The sequence below is a fragment of the Teleopsis dalmanni genome, chromosome X (assembly GCF_002237135.1).
Source record: "Teleopsis dalmanni isolate 2A chromosome X, ASM223713v2, whole genome shotgun sequence".
Classification (NCBI taxonomy): domain Eukaryota; kingdom Metazoa; phylum Arthropoda; class Insecta; order Diptera; family Diopsidae; genus Teleopsis; species Teleopsis dalmanni.
This window is the reverse complement of record NC_051848.1, coordinates 75606988-75626481: the sequence shown is the minus strand read 5'-3', so window position 1 is coordinate 75626481 and position 19494 is coordinate 75606988. Positions and strand designations below refer to the sequence as shown.

Here is a 19494-nt window from a genome sequence, read left to right as displayed (position 1 = left end):
TATTGGGGATAAAGAAGGCAAAGTAGCTTAACTTTGCAGCTAAGCTGGTTGTGCCTTCGAAGAGAATTTTTGAGCTGAATGTGCCTAAATCGGGCGTTGCGGATGGTGTTATCAACGTGAGGGAAGAAATTATGTTTTGAAGAAACGACAATGAACGGTAGAATGGCAGAACGGTTGAGCCTTAGCTTAATGCTAGAGATCACAAAGCCTCTGGGGCGATCTCGCTGCTGGCTTAGAAAGGCTGTAGCAGAGATCTTGTCGGGGTTGAGTTTAATTTACAATGCAAAAAATGTACACATAGTTATATAATATAAATTCGCTCGCTAATATAAAGTCGCTCTTGGCGGAACATAGGGTAGTTTATTTTTTTCTTGGGAGAATTTAAATATATAAATAAATATATATTTTGTTTTAGCTGATCATGTTACCTGCATTATACAGTGCAGGTTAAGTAATCCAACTAGCATTGCTAGCGCCGCCGTTGGATTGGAATGAGCTTCTCCCTCACCGCCGTACAACAACGTGATCTAAACTTACTTACGTTGGTCTACCTGTGCCGTTTGCCGACCTAACTGGGAGTCCCATTGGGGTTGGGTCGAGTTGCTCAGGTGATCAGGGTTCAATGCAGGAAGGTTGGCACTAGGTATTGCGTGAAAAAGACTGAGTGAATCCGGATGGATCATGTGTTGCACATTACCACCTCATTAGAACCGCATTTGGTTCAGATATCCCGTCTTTCCTTATAACAAAGGGTTTTTTCTCAAAATCAACCTGTAAAATCATTTAAACAAATATTTTGAAATTCCCTAATTTAAACAGGAAAAAAGAAGTATATGGAAATCAATAAAGACAATCTATAATTTACTATAATTTAATAGATTATCATAAATATAATATATAATAATAAATATGTTATATAAATATAATTACATAAAATATAAATATTTTGATTTATAGGCTAAATCAAAGATGTGATATAAAAAGGCAATACTCACAAATATGTTTCCATTAATTGATTCTATGTCTACAGGCGATGGCTTAGTGCATTTATCAATATAACTACTACTTGAACTGATGAACCCAATTCATGGCCTGAATACTCTTTATCTGTAATTGAAAACAAAACGAAAGCTTACTTAAATATTAAAATAAGTAACATATTAATGATGTACACATAAAAAAACGAGATGTGTTTATTTCCTAGTAACATAAATGGGTTTTCTTTGTGGCACTTTTAGATATACTCGAGCATATATATAACCAAGCACCTATTGTATTTGTAATTGGGATTATATTTTGGTATGGAAAAATATTCAGTTCAGCATTGTGAATATTTTTGATACTGCGAAATTATTTGATTCAGTTTCTATCAAATATTTTCTACTGAAATTTTATATATACAAATCGTATTAATCATAAAGAAATTTGAATTACGAGGTGTTTTATGTGTTTGTTGTGATATTATCATCAGATATTACACATATCATAAATTCATAAATTACTCAGAGAGATGGTTAGAAGCTTTTATTTTACTGAGGATTAACTTTTTATCGGTAAATTGTTTCCGTTGTTGGAATTTTTAAAATCCGTCTGCTCTAACAAAAAAAAAAAGAGCACAGGTAAAATTTACCTTCATAAAATGTGTTATCTTAAGTAATTATTTAGTCTGCCAAGCAAATCAAACAAACATATTTTGACGTAATTTATCTCTTTTGCTTCTTCTAGTCGATGCCTAAGCTTTAAAGTTGAAACCCCTTTCTGCCTATATCATATATATAATGCATGTTCGCTCTTACATTAATTCCATTCTCAATGCTTTTTGTTTGTAATGTACCAGATTACAGCTGGAATGTATGTCTAGTAAATAAGCAATTAATAATAATGTTTTACTCCAAAATGAGTTGCTATTGTTAGGATCGCTGTTTTAATTTTATATGTGGTAGATATAATATTATCTAGATCAAAAACCTTTCGAATAATCTTTTTCTCTCTTGCGCTACACAATTTCGCAGTATTTATTAGCTTGATACATACCACAAGTTCTTTATTGTGTGTCATAGACATAATGTACCGATTTAAGCATTCTTTTTTCTACCACAAGTTCTTTATTGTGTGTCATAGACATAATGTATGGATTGTACCGATTTAAGCATTCTTTTTTCTATTTAAATAGTGCTGATTTTTAAGATTCCAATTAATATTTGCGTCTATTTCTATTAATCAACTTATATTTCCATTCAAATCAATATACACATGGACGAGATCTAGGAGTTACACTTAATATGACATTAAATATTATAAAAATATTTATACAGAGGATTTTAATAGAAATTTTTAAGCCTAGCCTTAAGCTTTTTGGGCTTTTTTTTCTTTAGGAATGCTCTTCTCGGTTCTTAGTGTTGTCTTCAAGAAATGAGCATTGAATACTTGCTTGAGTGGAGTAAAGCGATTCATATGAATTGAATTTCGTACGGGAGTGTGACAGTTGGAATGTGTTACTTAATTACACTTTATAAATGATGTTTACAACCTGTTAGATAATAATTTGTTGCAGTAGATCGAGTAAATCAAGTGGATGATGATAGGTCAAACTAGATGAGATTAAAGATTTTTAAAGAGGTAATAGTTGGCAACTGCCAAAATCTTAATAAATTATTGAATTGTAATTAATAGGAATGCAATGATAAATTTTCTCTATTATTATAACTATTATAACTAGTCTAAAATAATTTATAAGAAATGGATTTAATGATTTTCTACAACCTGTATTTTAAGACTCTATAACCAGTGTTACATACTTAAAAATTTAGTAAATGAATCTTACTTATATTATCTACAATCGAGTACAGTTAAATTTAGATAATTATTATACGTAAAATAAAATTACATTACAAAATTTACATTATAAGGTATTGAATAAGTAAATTAAATAAAAAATTAAAAATAAATTAATATGAATTTATTGAAATTGGATATTGATCTGAGTTGACCAAAATGTTTAGTATCTATAGAGTCCAAATTTTACAATTTTGGTTCATTTGATCCACACTGTGTAAACTGGTAGTTTACGTCACTTTTATTATAGTATATTTTTCTTCAAAATATTACAGATTCGATATCGGCACAGTTTTCCTTCGCTGCTTTAATTTTTCTCAGTAGAGCTAAAAAATAGTAGCAAATGACCATTTATTTTTTTAAATAATATAGATGCTCTAAGCATTACTTACTTCTTTATTAATAATTTAAAAAACATACAATCATTATTCATACTTTATACATTATTTACTAAGCATTATGAAACATTATGTAAATGACGACGATTCATCGTCATTTGATATGAATATCAGAGTTTGTGACATATCAGCGATTTTAGAATATATTCCTTAAGGTGATGCTTTAAAGTTATTGTACTTTCTCAAGAGATCTAAGCTAGATCTAGGCTGTGAGGCATTCACAATGTTCTTAGCATTTTGATATGAGTTTGATATGTTCTAAACTGATTTAAATCCAAAATTGTCCGGGCTTTTGTATCTGTTTATATAAAAGTAATTTATTATATCTCGACAGATTTGATCCACGTCTATAAACAATTTAATTCCTTTCATTTAATTCAAATTTTAACTTTTCAGTGCAGTTTAGGATCAGGGATTAGCCAAGGTATGCTATAAAAATTAATGAGATTTAGTTCTTTAATAGTTTTATTATAACTAATTTTTTTGCTTATAAAGTTTATTTGTTTAATACAATATTTAATTATGTTCTGCATCTTTCCAAAAAAAACAGATGTGTTTAGAAATTAAGCACTGGTTCCAACTTTAGCCACTAATATATGTGATATAAATTAAGTTGCTAAGTAATTAAAGTTACTATGCCTGTTCCATTGATTATTTTAATACTGACTCGAAAGCTACTGTAGCTGATATTTTTTTATTTCTTATATATAACACTTTTTTTTTATATATAGGTAAATTATAAATAAAATAAAATATTTAAGTATTGCTTTTTGGAATATATAATATATACAATATATCTTTTGGTCACTCTAATAAAAAACAAATGCTCTATGTTACAAGTCTCTTTGTTTAAATTTAACTACTCGTATCACAAGAAATCAGGATATGATACATCCATATCATGGATATGATTATAGCTATTATAGCTATTTGTATTATAGGAATTCTCTCTATATTGACAAACCTTTTAACCAATTTAGCATATCGAATGTCAATAATATAGAATTATTATTTTATATTATATATTACTATATTATATTATTATTATATTATTTATATTATTTTTATGTAAGTTGTAATTTAACGTCAAATTTTTCAAACGGAAGTGACTATTACATTTAATAGAAACTGAGTATATTTCATAACGGGGTATTTCGAACAATAGTGAAAATACAGCAACAAAAATTTATTTTATATTATTTTAATTAATTGAAAGTTTGGCTAACCATACAGCTGCTTCGAGTATTGCCAAATACCCATCATCAGTGATCTTGAATATAATTCTTGTATTCTTGTATTATTCGTAAATAATTTTTTGAGATTGCAAGTACCAGGAATCGAACTCAATTAATTAAAATAATATAATATACATTTTTGTTGTTGTAGTTTCGCTACTGTTCGAAAAACCTTTTCATTATTTTTATATTAAAAATAATAATAAATATTATTTTTATTTAATATTATTTTATATATATGTCAGTAAAAATTACGAGACTCTATTTCACTAATAATTATTTAAATCTTTGTTTAAAATTGTAATCATTTACTGAAAATATAGGGACAAAACTATAAAATAAAATTATTATATTAATTAATTTTATTAGGCTTTAATAAATAAAATATTAAAAATTAAAACATAAAATTGATTTAACCATTTATTTGTTTATTTTATTTAATATTTCTTATTTCATGTTGCCGAATACTTTAAATATTTTGACTTTATGTTTTAATTGTTAATATTTTGTTATTATTATTCTATATTAAATAATATCTAGTAAAAATAATAAGTATTTAATTAATAGTTGTATAAATCTCTGACTAAAATTGTAGTCATTAACTGAAAACGTAGGGATATGAGGTGTGCGCGAATGATCTACAGAAATGTTACGGCATTGGTTAGTTCGAAAACGAAGTATCTATTCACTCCCAGCTCAGGTAAAATTATCTAAGAGCAACTTTTATTGTTTTGCGTATTATCGTGTTTCGGAATTTATCTAATTTATTGTATGGAAAAAAAATCTTTTTTTTGTCATACAAAATTTGTGTGTGCATATATTTTGAGAAATTTTAGTTCTCTCTCGATACCTTCTCAACATTATTGATGGCTTGGATTTGAAATCTTTTGCTCTGCAAATAACCAAAGTGGTTGTAAAAAATGACAGATGTTTGTAAATTGTTTGCTGGAATAGTTGTAAATATAAACTGTTCAGATGTCACATGCACAATTGCACATATGCACATATGCACAAGCCATTTGTGAATGCTCGTATCTATTTTTATATAAAATAAGTAAACAATACAAGCAATATTACCACTCTATTCAAATTTGGATTTGGTAGTAAGAGTTTTGTAGTGAGAACTAAAGTACAAAAAATGGAAAAAATGAAAAAAATGAAAAAAATGAAAAAAATATACATTAAATAACTACCACAAACCAAACAACATGCGCTCAAAGATAAATTATTTATATTAATATTTGGCTTGAAGTTCGTTGTTAGTTGTGTGCGTGAGTATCTGTGTGCTTAGAAGAGCAACTGCAATCGCGTAGATACGGGTTGTTGTTTGGTAGTTTTCATTAGTATATTTCTTTTATATTACGTTCTTATTTATATTTGTTGTTGTTAAGAATGTGAACATATCCAACAGCTGTCCAGATATACTACAAGAGAGAAACAACTAATAATAAGAAGAAGAAAAAATTTAATTCTGCAACGCTGAGCGACGGTTGACAGTACAGTAGAGTAACTCGAATTGGGAAAGCGTACAAGCGGCAAGTACGGGTAAACGGGACCAACTCGCAAGCTTACATCGGCCGCGGTGAATAATTTTTTTTTGTTAGTTCGGTTGGGATTTTGATTCGCCTTAGTTAGATTCCTTTGAGTAATTTTTAATTAATGAATCATAGTTTCGGGGATTGTAACTGAATACGAGATTGAATTTAAAAAATTCACAAGTGTAGTGTGTACGCGTGCGTAATTCCATTAGTAATCCTAAAAGTTTTAGAAAAAGTGGATTAAAAAGCAGCTACTCGGAATATATAAATAATATATTGTACTCTAAATTAATGAAAAATATTTTTAAGTTTTGTTAAATTTGTGCTGTATATGTGAAATAAGTTAAAGTAAATTAAATCAAGTGTTTAATAATAACAGAATAATTAAATTAAAAATATTGCAATTATAAAATATAATAATGTTATGAGAGATAAAAGTGATTTTAACTTCTTTTAAACCGGATTCATCTGTCTCACACATTGAATTGTAACTCTAACTCAGAATTCAACTCAACACAGTGGAAGAAATACTACCTATCTATCTACCTACCTACCAACTGCATTCAATTGAAAAGTGAATAATATAAAGCGATTCGTTGTTTATGAAGTTGGTTATTAATTGTTGGTATTTTAGTTACTAATATTAAAAGTTATGTATTCATTGAATATATAATCGATTTTACAAATATTACCTAAGTGGCCAGGTAAATTATAACAACAGCAATCAAAAAAGCGCTCGGCAAACAGAAATAAACCAGCTAACAACGAGAATTAACACAACTAAGAACAAAGATCAACATACTTGCATAAAAGCGTACATTTTAAATGGTATAAGAAAATGCTGAAAAAATTAGTAATTTATTAAATAAATAAGCGAATTTTCAACTCACACAACAAGAACTCACAATAACAGAAATACAAGAAACAAGAAAATTAATTAAACAGACAGCAGATAGCCGATTCGATTCATAATGCTAAAACAGACCTGTAACATGTAAAACAAGCTTAAAGAAAACAAGTTTTCAATTCTTCGGAATTTTGAGCTTAGTTGGCAGCGCGTATCTGCGCATTCCTGTGTTTCAGTCTCTGTTGGCATGTCGTTGTCTTCTACATTTTTGTCTTGGCATTCACCGTATATTGTATTATCAAAAAGTTGGCCTCACTGTCTCCAAACCAAAATAGGTTCTTGTCAGTAAAATCAACTGTTAATTAATTAGGCAGTAGAGCTTTATTATTAAGACTGAGGTTTTTCACAAAACTGGGCTCATAAAATACTATGCAGACCAACCACTCTGTATGGATTACAAATGTTTTTTGGTTCTGAAGAATTCTACCAAATTCCTGATTTATTCTCTTAATGCGAGAAATCTAATCTTTTTTTACATTCGATAACTTGTCTTGACAGGGAATTTTATAGCTTTAGTTATTTTTTAATTACTTGGATTCTTGATGTTAATGTTCAGCACAGTTAATTTTTCTGATAGCACTCGGTATCATTATAATGACCTACCCAAAGACCCTGTTTTATAAACACAAGTGTGAAAGAAACTTTTGTTTTTGTATATTGTGTATTCATGTTAACTATATACTCAGTTATTCAGTATATATCTGATTTATATATATATATATATATATATACATATAGTATATAGGTAACCATAAAACACTTGTATAATTTTTTAAAAATTGTCTGGTGGAGTCGAACATAATGATCTTAAATTAAACTGATGTTGTGTTTAAAGAATCTGCTCTGCACTTATGAAAATGTTTTATTATTTTATAATAATTAAATATATTTTGTTTTTAAACGTTTTATTCTCTTATTCCAATGTTTCGCAATGAATATGGCAAATTTATGGCTAAATCAATTTATTTAATTAACCGAATTGTTTTTGAGCAACTCAAATAATAATAAAATTTTAAAATTATATTAAAATATAAATGTAATAATTATATTATTTGTATCTTAAAATACAATAATATATTTATAGAATAAAGGTATATAGGTAAAAACTGGTTGGTCGATATTTGATAACCACTAGCAATAGTAGAAGAGAGTCCTCAAACGCATTTACTAACACTGGAAAATAATTCCAAACGATTCCAAACAGAACTATAAAAAGACTTATTTATTAGTAGTAGTCAAAAATAATTTTAGACTCTTCGGAGAGTCTTCGCAGACCCAAACAGAAACATAGGTTTAATACTTAAATATATGTATATATATAAATATATATATAAATATAAATATATATATAAATATAAATATATATATAAATATAAATATATATATAAATATAAATATATATATAAACGATGGTATTAAAACTAACAAATATAGGAAATGTATGGATTCTGTATTTGTTAGAACACCGTCATCTATGATGGTATCAATTAAGTTTAAAGACTATATGTGAACTAATGCACCGTTTTATGATAGCTCAAGAAATTTTAATAATTAAAGATCAATTTTCCTTTAAATTCTACATAAAGCTATAGTAAAACACAATAGGGCATCATGTATAAGGAATCCTTAGAATCATCGTAATGATGGAAAGCTGCAATAGCCTTGTTTATGTTAGCATTAATAAACTAGTCCACGTTTTGTATGTTTTAAATAAAACAATTTAAGAATTTTAACCTATGCATGCTTTAACATGCATGCGTAGATAATATTGTATCTAATATTACCATAATATTAACATATTATATTTAGTGTTGTTGTTGTTAACTAATAATGGTGGTCTAGTTCAGAAAAGTTCATATTGCATACAAGTTTTGCATATTTGTTTGTTTGAAGTTAATTTATTTTCCTTACATTTCACACATAAAATATTGGAAGGGTGTATTAGGTTTGCGGCCATATTTGTGATTCAGAGACGCAGATATTGAAAATCATATAAAAAATATACATTTGTTAAATTAAAGATGATGAAATGATCTCTCTGTATAAGAATCTGTTTCTTTAATACCATATATACTTGACTCTCAGTTATGGAGATAAGCAAAAGGAACTTAGAAAATTAAAGCTTTGTTGGAATGATCAATGTTGAAAATTTATATCCTATATCTGTCATATAATCTGAACAATTAGGACAGATGTTTTCTCATTGCATTTAAAATTTGATACAAGTGATATAAAAAATTTAGGTTCTGATTTCTGTTCTTAAATAAGATATTAAATATTTGGTAATAAATCTGCAACTTAACAATTTTAGTAAATTTAAAAACTTTTTCCATTACAGTTATATATCGATATAGCTTGTTACAAGGTTTTAAAATTATGACACGCCATCTAGCGGCCACTGATAATATAAATTTCGTATTAATTACAAAAACTGTTTTTAGCAACAACTAGGGATGGAAGTGTCGGGTTTCATGTAAAATGTACAACTTCGAAAACAGATATCTTCAATAATACCAGTGTCGATAATAACCGACAAAAGGGCATAATCGACAAAAAAAAAAGCGTATCGAATGTTATCAAAATACGTAATCGAGACGTAAAATCTAAAAATGAAATCGTAATCGAGACGTAAAATCTGAAAAATTGTAGGTAAATGTATTTAATTTTTGACAAATACAAAATTAACTTTTTAACTTCTTTGAGTAGGAAATAAAATGTATTCATTATTGCATTAACTACTTTAATATATATATACCTTTGGAATAGATTTATAAATTCCTTAACCTTTCTGTTTCTTTAAAATTGATAAGCAAATACCGATCGACTTATGGAGCTAACTACAATACATATTTGTATGTTTAAATTCGTTTTTCACATTACTAGTTTTCTCTACTTTTTGAATCACTTTCACATATGTTTTTGGTATTACAACCCGTTTTTTTTCCTCACATACCTATCTAAGTTTCGAGTATTTCACTATGAAAACAATAATAAACTCCACAACAACTAATCATCAATTCTGAATGATCTGAATATAAAAAACAGTTACTGTTTCTAAATATAATTCAACTGTTATTATTAAAACAGTTCAGCACAAAAGATGAACTATGGTCGCAGTACTCCGCTCCGTTGGGATCTGGTACTCCGTTTATTTCTATTAACATAGTTGATATACTCAATTAATTATGTACATATGGTTTTAATAATATGTGTAATATTTGCAATCTATGTAATATTTGCAAGGGAATTGGAATAACATTATGTATGTTATATATATATATATAACCTTTGAATGAATCTGTTATATTAGGTTATTTTCAGAAAATTTGAAATTACTAATTGTTAAAGTGATTAACTAAGATGGAAAAAAATTTTCCACATCTTTTAACTAATTAAAATTAACTGAGCTGGGAAGAAATTTCTCATATGCACGTTATCTTCCCTAAATCGGATTTTATGAATATGATATACATATGAATGCATATTGCACAGAGTTTGCTGGTTTTATTCTTACTTGATTCAACCTTACCTTATCTAGCCTGTGACTGTTGTACATGTATTTCTACATTGTTTCCACAGTTCCACTTGCTAATATATATTATTTCACTTCATTTGACATTTGACGTCACTTATCAGAATGCGACAGTCATCACTTGTTTGCGGCCTTATCCATTATTTGCAGATACTTTCAGCTTTAATTTATGACAGCTTCTATTTTATTTACATTAACGTTAACAGCGGTTTTTATATAAATTAAAATAAATCAACAACCATATCATAACCGTCCTTTTTAAACTTTACGTAACGAACTTACTTCGTAGTAGCAAACTCATTCCAAGTATTTTTAGATGCCTTTAAAAGAGTTTGCTAAATATGAATCAAAATATTTAAATTTAAAATTTTATTTAAATGTTTTTTATATGCGATTATTACACTTTAATTAGAATATAGATCTTTTAGTAATGATCCAAGAAAAATCACAGAATTAAGCTCATTACAGAACTTCGTTTTATAACAACTTTTACATAATAATGAAGACTTATTTTTTTAGAAATAGAAGAAATTTTTGCAAGCTCTAGGTGGTTTATTATTTTCTCATACTAAGTTCACTATCAAATTCTTCAAAATATAAATTTTTTGTTTTAGTAAAAACATGAATCATATTAATTCTGCAATAAATGTTGTGGTGGAAGCCCCGTCTGGGTATAATAGAAATAATCTGAATAATAAATTTAACAGAAATTGCTCATTGTAACAAAAACAAAAAAAAAACTTTTTTCGATAAAAAATTTGCTTTCTTTTTTGGAAAAAAAATTATAAATTCTTATAAACGAGATTCTAACACATCCAGTTAATAATAAAAACTTTAATTGCTTTAATTAATTAGTTAATTTTCGCTTCCAATTATTCGTTTGCTTTTGGCAAAAGAACGTTCCAATATAGACACGCATAGAGTTTTGTTCTTTATTGTATTTCAGTAAAAGACTTCTTTAATTTATTTCATTCATTCAATTCTTCTCTTCCTTAGGATGTTAACGTGAACTGAATTAAATATTCTTACTCAAAATCAATTCAAATAATTAAAATATTCTTTGTGCTTTTAAGGTAAAAGACCGAACTTCTTCGCTCTCCTCACTTTAGGAGAGCGAACCATTGAACTAGTTCATTTAAATGTATTAGAAAGCACAATTGTACTCTATGATTTCCCAAACAATAGCTATTAATGTATTAATTAAACATAAAATTTCTAAAATCACGAAATATTTTTTTCGAATATATACATATATAATAATAAAAAATTTTCGTTTGCCGAAACTTTGCTAGTTATCCATTATAAATCCATTATCTACTGATTATTCAATATTTTCAGATATATTTTTTTTTAATTATCCTTTTATATTCAGTTCAATATAGTTTAATTTTTTAATATAAGCTCATTTTATTTCCATTTTATATTGCAATCATTTGTTGACTAAGATATAATGTATCTATAATGTATTTAGAAAATATCTTCTGCTCATGTTTATTTGATATGTTCTGTTAGTTAGTGAGAACTTACGAAATATTCCGTACGAGCCTTCTACATGTATCAAACCTAACCTAGTTAATAAATTGCTGCCTTGTAGATAGACATCGTTTATCCGATTCGTTTTGTTGAGCTGATCATGAATTTCTATAATATATGTGGCCACTGCTAACTCTTTCACTGCATTAGAAATATTCCAATAAATTTGGCATATATTCCAAATGAATCTCACAAATTTTTTCCTGATTTTAAAAATGATTAGAAATATACAAATCATTATAAATATTTGAACAAACTTGGTACGACTGTGGAACTAGAAATCCCTTAATTTTTTTTCTAAATTCGAAATTTATATGTCATATAATTAATGCCTCCAAACTGTACAAAGCACAAATGTAGATGTTGACTACTTACAGCAAAAAGGATCTATTTTCAATAATAATGAAATTGGTTGGCTATAAAAAGTATACCCGAAAAGGTCTTGAGGTCTTAATATGTAACGAAAAGGAGAGAGATATAAAATAACTTTTTTTGTTCATATCAAACGTTTATTTACTTTAATGGGCTCGAAAATTATTGTGATTCAAAGTTGATTTCTTAAAAAATATATTTTTGCATTTCTCCAGATTATAGATAGAGTGGTGCGCAATAGATAGAAAATTGCTTTACAAAAATTGCTAATAATATATTGGTAGACGAAAATTGAAGAAAGCAAAATTTACAAAAAAAAAAAATGTATGAAAATTTATAGAAAATTGACTTTCTGACTTTCTAGTTTCCAAAGCCACTTAAGTGCAAAAACTTGAAATAAAGTAATTTTGGAATATTTAATAGATTGAAAATAGATGTATGTGAGTGAGTTAAACTGTTGTTGTTGTTGTTGTCTGCAAGGATTTGCTTGTGTAGTCCTTTTTGGGAGTTCTGAATGGTACTTCATTGTCGAACTCGATTAATGGCGCTGGAACGTAGACCTGGACGCTCTTGAAACCGCGTCAGAAAGTTGAGGTTTAGATGATTTTGTTTAGATGGATTTTTCTTTAATATTGTATATGATTTTTAAATATTGTAGCATTGTGTTGTGTCTATTTTATTAAATTATATTCCTTTAGATGGAAGATAAAATATATCCAATATCCAAACTACTCCTTAGGTTAGAAGATTGCTGAGCGTCTTCTTAGTCATCGAAGAAATTGCTTAAAGCTTTAATTGACAACTCAGTTGATAAATAATTAATAAATGTTTTTACATATGGTTTCGAGCCAACGATTTCAAATCAATGGTTTTCATAGATTTACTCGCATGCATGGTTGTGTATGCATAGAGTGAGATCCCGGTCCCCTGCGTCAGTAAGCGCAGCAAGCTACTGACAAGCATGAGAATGAAATATTTTTGCTTTTTGCTTTGCATTATGTTCCAGCCGTGAAGGTATTCGTTTCTCATGAGTATGTAATTAACAACTGCGAAACCGGTTTTGTGTTTGTTTATTTCTTTGTGTTGTCTGTCGTACCTGCAGTTCAGTTGCATTGGTTCTCACCCAGCGCGAAAATAAAAAGGTTGACTCTGCAACTGTTTGTGTTATCGAAGCATTATTTTTCTACCTCAAAAAAAGAAAAAAAAATAATAATATCTTTTTCTAATATTGATACTCTTTTTAGAGTCTTAGAGATTGATCATTAAGCTCAGGCAGTACATGAAGAGCTCAGCTTAAGGTATTACTTGGAGTAAAAGCGTTGCTGAATATACCAGCTGAAGTTTGCTTAACAAAGTCAGTCTAAAATGTGCTGTACTTCAGCAGTATTTCGCTCTTTCGGAATAACTTCAGTACGGCATAATTAGGTGGAGGTTAAAATCACGTGCTGTACTAACAGAAATAACAGAAAAACTGAAATTGAGTAGTCAATGTCATTGTGTTTGTACTTGGAACTTGCAATCTCTGTAAGATTCAGAAATAGGTTTATAACGTTGTGTTGAGCTTCAAAAAGTAATAACTTTGGAATTTAATTAAATATACAAAAAATATATGATATACATATGATGGTATAAAATTCGTTTCTAACAATAATTAGTTTTTTTATTGTATACTAAAATTGATCTTTGGTTAACAGATTTTCATTTACATTCAGGTGAATGTAAGAAGTTTTATTAGTACTTAATTTTATTCAATTTGATGAGATAAATTCATATTAGTCTTATTTTTCCATCTACCTGTTAATTATTGCGCAAAATATCTTCTTGGTTTATAAGCTAAATGTATGATATATGTATGTGTTAATTTTGTTGGAAAAATTAATTTTAGTAAATTATAACTGCTTAACAATTTATATGAAATCTAGTCAACCGAGATTTTTGAGAGACTTCAAACGGACTAATACAAAAACGCATTTGACGCAGAAATGCATTTGACTTTGGTTTTAGGTCACAATTTTAATGTAAATAAATTAATTCAGTTGTGCACTGACTGCGTGCGTGACTAAATTGAAGAAGTTTGCTTCGTAATAGATATGAATTCAGTTAGGAAATGCACTTAGGTCTTTAGACACTAACTTAGACACTACATAGCTGACTTAAATAGTTTTTTAATGTCCGTTTTGACAAAAGGAACTAAATTCTTAATATAAATTATTGTTTTTAATAGAGAGGTATTTTGAAAAATAGTAAATCACAACAATAAAATTTTATTATTTATTAATTAATTTAATTTTTATCTGACTAAACAGCCGTTTTGAGTAGTGCCAAGTACCCATAATCTCAATGGTCTTGGAATTATATTTTATATTTTATTTATTTATTATTTTTATGGGAGCTAAACATTGGTATAGTAAACACGCACACGTATTACTTAATAGCTATTAAGTACAATTCAGCAATAGTAATAAACTAATAAAAAGTTAAGATTGTACTGTTCATATCCAATAAAGTATGTTTTAAAAAAAAAATTATTTCTAAATAAATGAGTTGAAGACTGACTGCGTGCACGACTGAAGTAAATAAATTGTAATTGTAATTGTTATGCATTCAATTAAAGAATGCAATCCATATACAGTGTATGTTATTTTTAAATTAGTTTAACCGTTAATTGTTGCCATTTTAAAGAGATAGTGTTAATGTTAATGCGAACAGTATTTTTTTGTTAATTTTATTTTAATAAATATACTTTTTGAATTCATTTTAATCATTCATCTCTATAATTTTTTATAAATAAATTTTAATGTATATAATTGAGTTAAGTTGACCATTGATTGCGTGCGTGATTAAAGTAAAGGAGTTTCATTTCGCAATTGATACGAACTCAATTATCAAATTATTGATATGAATTCCATTAGGAAATGCAATTCATGTGCAGTGTACGCTTTTATTATAATGGTTCGATAATTAATTGCTGTCATTATGAATGTGTAATGTTAATATCATTTCAATCATTCAACTCTTTTTCTTTTACACAAGTGCCTTTTAATTTATATAATTGAGTTAAGTTGAACAATAACTGCATGGGTGAGTGGAGTGAAAGGGTTTACTTCATAATTGATATGAATTCAATTTAGCAGGATAATGCATATTGTTGTTATTCCGAAAGTGTGATATACATTATTTCTTTATAAAGCTTGGTTATATAAGCACATGCAAGTCAAAATAAGATAATAATAATTACTTAAAAAATTGATACCAAAAGAAAATGAAAACTAAAACGAAATCTGAACTGAAAATAGGATTCGAGTTTGGAATCGTGTAAGTTTTGACCGTGTAACCTTTATCCAATTCTAGATTTGCTCTTATTACCAAATTCAAGAATTATGTCAAGGTATTACAATTTAATATATGGAGTTAAATAAATCTACTAAAAGCAAGTAAGCCCACTTTATAATAAGGATTGATCTGGGTAGCTTGAAAGAAAATGCAGAGGAATTGAGAGACTTGTAGCTCAAATCTCCAAAGAAAACAATACACCTTTCTTGTTCTATTGTATTATTTCTATAAAATAAAACTATTTGTATTGTTGTAGTTAAATATTAATAAATTAATATATTATATATTATTATTAAAGTGATAATAAGTTGACATAAAATAAAATTAAATGTTCTGTATATAAACTGTTTCATATAACAATGCAAGTAAATTTTAATGTGAATTCCTTAAAAATTCAACATTAAATTATTTTTCAATAACTTTATGAAAGGTAATTGGCACAAATTTGAAACTAAATTTTTAACAAGAAAATAATTCTATATATTTTAAAGCTATCATTGCAAATATAGGAATATATCTTGTGTATGGTTCTATCTTTGACATGCTTTGTTGTATTCCAAAAATGAATACAGAAGTTTTGATTTAGAAAAGCTATAAAAATGTTAATAAGTTTTATTAATTAATAAATAATGTTCCAATTAGGTCTATGGGACAATAGTCATTGTTCAAGTAACTTTGTTAATTAAGCGAAAGATATTTCGTCATCTTTCAAAGGGAGGAACTATGTAATATGTTATTTATCTATTACGTAGTTCATTAGAGAATTTTTTTTCGCTGAAATTAATTTTATTAAAATTTATCTTACTATATGCAATTAAATATTTTTACTAATATATTAATAGAACGATATCCATAGCACAACACATAACTCCGGCTCTCTAGAGTTGTATCTGCTATTGATAAGTTAGTTGTGAATTAGTATAATATAATATATTATACTAATATCGTTATTCTTTTTCTAAGGGTATAGGGCGGATACCGTTTAACCAAACGATAACCATAGCACGACAAAAAACTAAACATATAAGTCCGGCTCTCTAGAGTTGTATCTGCTATTGTTAGGTTAGGTTAGGTTTAAAAGGCATTTGCTTGTGTGAACGTCAACATTAATGTTCCTAAACAATTATTGTCTATTGTCCATTGGGATGCTCTTAAGATTGACAAAAGAAGGCGAGCTTTACTAACCATTGCTTTTAAAATGACTTCACATACTATCTTTGTTAAACAATTTGGTTTTCCAGATGAAGTTGGAGAATTCTCATAAGTCAACATTGACCGATTGTTATATCTAGGTTCATTTCCTTTATTCCATTGTTGCCCAAAGATATTTTGTAATGATTATACAAAAATCGTTTACTTCTTACCTTATGTTACAATCAACTAGGATTGCTTATCTCATTTCTGGTATTATTTAAGAATGTTTTTCTACACGAACACAATATGTGTACGTGAATCTCACCCAATCAATTAACTTATTAATAAACCATTCTTTAAAAAAGTAAAAAATTCTGAGTAATAAACTTTTCATTGAAATTTTTTCTCTGTTATTATAAGATGCAGGTATAATCAGTTTAATGGTTTGTATACTCATATATATCATACCATAGTATTTCTCATATTTACTTTTTAATTTAATTTTTATCAAAAGAAAATAAAATTTTATCTAAATGATAATAATTTTTTTCATACTTTAATCGGCTTAAATACTAGCCATTAATCTGTAATCCCGCTAGAATTTCGAAATTCTTTTTTTAAACAGTCGGCTGCAGTAATTATTCGAATTCAAAAAATAGCAATGCTTTTGAAATTACGAATGTTCAGATAAGTTATATTATAAATAATTAAAAATAATTTTTTGGCAACAATTGTTTATAATAGAGATCTCTTTCAAAGTTTTTCTTTCACCAATGGCCTAATAGGGAGTTAGCAAGGAATACAAGAAAAATTGACTAATTGCATTTGCCTTGGTAAATGCCAGCACGATTCTTGTTACTGTTCTCTCCAAGTTGACACACAGTCTCCATGTGTCGCCCTCTGAATAGCTACAATCTCAGTTACAATCAGTGCCGTGCGTTGTGAACAAATGTGTACAGTGAAACCTTCTTCATATATACTTGAGGTTATGTGTACGGCTTGGAAGACACCACGTATAAACATAACTGCAAAAGAAACAAGGAGGAACAGTTGATCAAATACTTAGGTAGAAATTATATGATAGTATAAAATTTACTGGCAAAACCATTCAAGACCTAAGCAGTATATTAAGTAAAGGACCCATTTAGCAAAGACTCATGCTGACTATGTACCGCTTACTGTAAAATTTGCTCAAAATAATGTGCTGTAAAATTAAAATTTATATGATTATAATTTTTGTAGTCAGAATATCATATATAATATCATATCATATATAATATATTCCATTGCTATATATGTATATATATCGCCATTCCCACATCTATCAGTAATAAATATTTTATGAAGATCTAAAATGTTTGCACTGTAACAAAACTAGATAATAAGCAATGGGCTTAATAACCAAGTTTTAATTTCCTTTAATTCCCACTTTTTTGTGATATATACATTATAAAGTTGTACATTTTATTTAAAATTAAGATATATTTTCCTTGACTTTTCTGCATGCTCTCTAATATACACCTCAGTACAGTTTATAGATTTTATTAGAGATATGTTTTTTTATTAGTGTTGGGACTCTAGTTTGTTTACCTTTATGATATATAGACCTGCATGTTGCCAGTAATTAATTTCAATGTTTTAGTTATCTATTAGTCTATCTGACTAAGAGCAAATTCTGAATAGAGTTCTATTTAATTGAGTGCAAATATTTGGTTTTGATAAAATAAAACTGAACTGATTAATTAGATTTTGTTTAATGGCATAGTGCGGTTTAAGGTTAGTGTGAACGACATTTAATAATGGCATTAAGTCCACTACAAAGCAGTAGATGCGCTTGAGTGCGCAATGATTAAATATTCGCTAATTTAAATAATTAGTAAAATAAAAAGTATTGTAAAATTTTAAAATAGTAAAAAAGGTGAACTATTTTCAAATGAAAATTGTTACTTAAACGCAAATAAACGGAAATAAGATTTAAAAAATTAATTTGCAAGGCACGGCAAAACGAAGCAATTGAACTGTGAATACCAAAATAAAATTGTTCGAAATTTTGTTTTTGTGAGCAATAAAAGTATATTTAAAATAATTGAAATAGTGACAGATAGATAAATAAGGTGAATTTTGTTTTTATTGAGATTAAAATGCCTCTTAATAGATACAAGATAAGAAAATATTTTATAAACTGAAGTTTAGAGACAACTGGACATTACTCTCATCAATCTACAGTTGTAATCGATTTTTTGTATAAAACTCATATGGTATTAATTTATCGACTATTCGTTGTCTTTACCTCATTGACAACTTCTAACTTTTATCTTTTCGGAACTTTTCGGAAAAAATTTTAACAATACATCAATTCAGAATTTACCCTATTGACGATTGTAGTACTCATTAGTTATACCTATATATAAAAAGTTGGTGTTCGATAGGAATGTGCACGGTATGAGTATCATTACCTGAATATAATGGTAAAAAATTAAAAAAAAAATCTGTTTAACTTTATTTAGTAAATATATATAAATTTATTATTAAATAATAGGCTATGAATGCACCCCGACCTAAAATATCTATTGTGCGCCTAAATGCCCAACTAAAACATAGACTATTTATAAGTCTTGTTTTGGGACTATTTGATTTGGAATTTCGGACTAAGATCCCGCTTCCAAGGTAGTCGAGT

General features: G+C 27.6%; 2 protein-coding genes across 5 annotated transcripts in view; both read left to right on the top strand.

Annotated features, from left to right (window-relative positions):
• Positions 1 to 19494, top strand: part of LOC119690191 (protein numb-like) — a 67263-nt gene that overhangs the window by 16908 nt on the left and 30861 nt on the right. Inside the window, exon 1 of one of the 3 annotated variants that reach the window (XM_038105196.1) lies at positions 6751 to 6834. The exons of 1 other annotated variant lie outside the window; for it this stretch is intronic. The gene's annotated coding sequence lies outside the window, so the exon portion shown is untranslated. Of the gene's footprint in view, positions 1 to 6750; positions 6835 to 19494 lie in introns of those variants that run through there. One more of the 3 variants, XM_038105195.1, reaches the window with a different exon arrangement.
• Positions 1 to 19494, top strand: part of LOC119690192 (protein numb-like) — a 58390-nt gene that overhangs the window by 16902 nt on the left and 21994 nt on the right. The window contains exon 1 of one of the 2 annotated variants that reach the window (XM_038105199.1): positions 6755 to 6834. The exons of the other annotated variant lie outside the window; for it this stretch is intronic. The gene's annotated coding sequence lies outside the window, so the exon portion shown is untranslated. Of the gene's footprint in view, positions 1 to 6754; positions 6835 to 19494 lie in introns of those variants that run through there. 2 annotated transcript variants of the gene reach the window in all.